Here is a 4584-nt window from a genome sequence, read left to right as displayed (position 1 = left end):
AGATTAAATCCTTCAGGGATTATTTTCTCCGCAATTCATGTCGCTCATGTATTGCCAAACTTAGAGCATCTCCAATGTATGATTCCATATTTTTCTCTATTTTGGAGTAACTCTATTTTGGAGTTGTATTTTACTCCAATGTAAGCTTCATTTTTACTCCAAAATGGAGTTATGACCAAAAATATCGAGAAACTCTATTTTTTTGCTCCATATATGGAGTAACTCCATTTTTTACTCCATTTTGGAGTGAGATTTGGAGTAGGGTTGGAGAGAATATTGCTTCAACCTCTATTTTGCAGTAAAATTTGCAGTAGGGTTGGAGATGGTCTTAATATTACCATAAAATGTTTGGACTACTGATCCAAAAATTCTCATTTTTCATATGAGCTTATCATAGACTTGATTGCCTCTTTTCACTTTTTGTCCAATATTTTCACTTTCAACACTCACATACAGAGGTATATTTATGATCATTATTCATGTTGCACACTATTTTTTATTATTGTCGACAATTATTTTGTCTTTAGTTCTACTTTTTTTCCATAATGACATAGTTAATCGATATCTCTTTTTCAATGATATCATTCATGATTTTATTATTAACCATATCAATGGATCACTTCAGGAGATTCATCCTCTTTTCATCAATTACAAATATTTGCTCCTTTCCCTTTTGAGGATTTCTTTGGAACCAAAATAGTTTATCACATTTCTTAAATGCCATAGATTATCAGGTTCAAAATCATTTATACGAGGATCCATCATTTCCAAAGATAATTCATTTCGAGAAATCTCATTCATTAGTTGTTCAGTACCAAAATATGGAGATTAAATTTCACCATTGCTGATCTTGCGATCTTCTGGAACTGCTTTATAAATTATCCAAGAATCCATGTTAAGTGTGAACATAATCTTCAGGATGTTTTACTACTTTTAATATGGGAATCTTTAATTCTCCTCCTCAAGATGATGATATTTCAGGTTTATCCATTTTGATTTGAATTCCACTTCAGGACCAACAACATATCCAATTAACCCATCTTTAGGTCTTGTATTACCCATCAAAACTTTTAGTGGACTCTTAATACCCCTTTGATGATGGCTTTTCTTGTCCATTCATCTTGAACTAATTTTCACTTACTTGGGTATAATTTGGGGACTCCTGAAAGAAATCAAACCACCATATCCAATAAATTGTTTCAACCAAAAATTGTGATTCATCTCTCATTATGGTCTTATTTTTATTTTATTTTCGTTAAGACATGCTATATGTGAAAAACTTCTGGTTTTTCCACATAAATTTTCAATAATATTTGATACCATTACTATACTAGGATGGTTTAAACCAGTTATGTTATATATCACTAAACTTATCTTAAATTTTTTTGCTATCTTTATGCATGTCTCCATCATATACTTTTCTAAAACGTTTCGCTATAGTGAAGCGTTTTATTCTTTTAGATTCTATCTCTTCTAGAGCGTTTTGCTTATCGGGAGTGTTTTGCTCTTTTGGAGCTTTGATAGCTACAGGATGCAAGGGTTACTTCTAGCTTTATGTTTTAACTTTATAACCATAAATATCTGCAAGTGCACATGTGCGATGTAGTACTTAGGGGTCGAACCACATAGATTTTGAGGTTTCAGTGCGAATCAATCAAGACTCAAAACTAATAGAACAGACAAATGGGGGGTTTTGGTTTTGGTGTCACTAAATCTAAACTACAAAATGAAATAGAAGGTTGTAAAACAATAAAAACTAGGCGCTGGACTTAAGGATATTCACAGCGGTTCATGAATTGATCTAATGATAGATAAACAAATCGATAAAGGTAATCAACTAGGGAGTTTCCAGAACTCGAATAGACACGGGTATGATTTGAATACTCTCGTCACCCTAATCAACCAATTAATCAAACTCGACAAGTAGCTTTTCGTCTCCTTTAGTGATTTCGCTCGTATCACTTCTAGGTCAGGCAATCCGATACAACACTCTCATGGCTCCAATTATACCTAAGATCAGTTTCTAAGTGGCCAACAAAGAAAATATGCATTAAGAACAAGAATGAACGAAGGATTCCTAGAAGATTATAAATCCTAAATCTAACAATTCATGAAATCAAGACATGATAATCCCTTTGAAAAATCTCTTTAAAACTCAACTGGGAAACTACTCAGACATAGCTGAGTTCAACATCACAAAAGTATTTAAGGTTGTTGTAAATTGAAATAGAGAAAGCTAAAGAAATGAAAAATAAGGTGAAGAAGGAGATCTGATGGTGCCCCTCTCGGTGGCTCCTCTTCGAAAAAGGCTCCTCTCTAAGACTTCTGGTGAAAATCGGCAGACTTGGGCTCTCCCTCTCTGAATATCCTAAAAGAGGTATATATAGTGTCTGGAGTCTTCGGGAATGTCTAGGATTTGCAGGAATAATGATGGGAATTACTTGGGCTTTAAAATGGGCTTATGAGGCTCGGAAATAGGCTCCCGTAGTTGATAAAGTCGTGGCCACGGTGGAAAGTCCTCCGGCCGCGGGTCGGAAAAATCTCGGCTTCTAGACTGTGTTAATTTGCCTTCAGTGTACCGAGCATATCTGGAGATCTAACCGTTTGATTGCTTTGATTCTAAATGTATTAGAAATATGGCTGTCTCTTCTATCTTGTCTCCAAATTTGGAGATGATCAGACAGTAGGAATGTCTTCATTTGTTGCCAAAAGGCTCTAAAATGCATTTTTTTGTCCAAATATCCTGAAAACTTCTTTGAAACTCTAAAACATAGAAATCACTTAAAAACCATTAAAAACTAAGTTAGAACACATGAATAAGATCTTAAAATCATCCATACAAGTGGTCAATATACGGTGTAATCAAGCTTTCCACTATCTTTCATTTTTTCTCTTAAGGAGTATTTAGTTCTTCAAGAACTTTTAATTTTTCATGAGTTTCTAGCTCTTCTGGAGCTTTTTAACTCTTAAAAATTCCGTATCTTTTTAACTCTTTTAGAGATTTTAACTCGTGAAGCTTTCCAAACTTTTAATAGTTCAGGAGCTTTTTAGCTTTTGTAAACCTTCCATAACTTTGATTTAGCTCTTCTGAAGCTTTTAGTTTATGGAATTTTTAGCTCTTTCCGAATTTTTGACTTTAATGCCTTTAACCATATTATAGTCGATAAAATAAATTAAAAATTTAATCATAAATAAACAGGAATTTAATAAGTATATGTAAATCAGTTAGTATAAATGTTAATCGTCTTCTGATGAAATTTATTAAGCAGTTCTTCAGAAAATATTTCATGTATATCTTCTGGATATACTTTTTATAGTTCTTTTAAAACTTTTTCATACATGTCTTGTATACATTTTTTATATTCAGTTCTTCAAAAACTTTTCTTAAATGTCTTTTAGACTTTTTTTTTCAAATGGTTCTTCTGGAACCTTTTATAAATTTAATCAGGACATTTATTATATGGAGACCGTGATCTAAAGAGACATCTACCTATGATCATAAGCCTACCATATATTTGATATGAAAGAATATAGTCTACCACATGATCATAATGATCGTGAAGGCATAACCTACCATAAGTTGGTTCGGAGAAAGCAGCGTTTATCATATCTACCATAATAATACATAAATATAAACAGATTGATATAAATTAACCCTCACCTTTTCGGTATAAGAACAGATCTCACATTTTCAGTATTTAATCGGATTGAGAAACAATCGTGTTGATAATGTGTTATGAAATATAATTTATTTTATAGGTAAGATGTGTTTTGTATATATATGTATATGCTTCTATATATGATATATTATTATATTATGAAAATGAGAATATAATGAGAAGGAAAGGAAGAGAGTAATTTATTTTATTACTTCACAACTTTACAAAGAATGTTGACATATTTATAAAGAGATAAGTCGGTTAAACTAAGATGGTAACATCAGAAAATATTATATATAGAGTAACTAGGGTTTAACCCGCATTGTAGTATGGGGGAAATTGTTTATAATTTTCTCTTAGGTGATATATTTTTTGAAAAACATTTACTATTACAAATGTTATAAATTATAGTGTAGAATATGTTTTGCTGAATTTCACAAAAATGAGTTGGGCTGTTATATAATTTTTTATCTGAATTAAAATTTAGCTCTTATTGATTGTTATGTGTTAAATATTGAAAAAATATGTCTATTATTTTTATACGAATGTGTATTTTTTCTTTTTTGGAGTTATCAAAATGAAATGTTTTATTAGTTTTGGACATATGTATATTTTTATATTTAAAAATTATTTTTCAGAACAATTTTAATGACATCTCTCGCATGATAATTTTGTAAATTTTAGATATGTGAATAGTTGATCATATATTAAAGCGTAATACTGTTGCAAAACTCATTAAAATTTTAAACTATGTCTATTATAAAATAGAACCAATGATCATATAAAACCATATCTCTACAAAACTATGTCTTATTTAAAATTGTGATACGCATATCTAAAATCAAGCTAGATTTTTGACAAATTGTAAATGTATTTTTGATAATTTTTTAAAAATTATTCTACACAATTTTAATGATATTCTCTC

The sequence above is a fragment of the Eutrema salsugineum genome, unplaced genomic scaffold (genome assembly GCF_000478725.1).
Source record: "Eutrema salsugineum unplaced genomic scaffold, Eutsalg1_0 scaffold_8, whole genome shotgun sequence".
Lineage (NCBI taxonomy): Eukaryota > Viridiplantae > Streptophyta > Magnoliopsida > Brassicales > Brassicaceae > Eutrema > Eutrema salsugineum.
The sequence above is the reverse complement of the archived record's forward strand: the minus strand, read 5'-3'. Positions refer to the sequence as shown.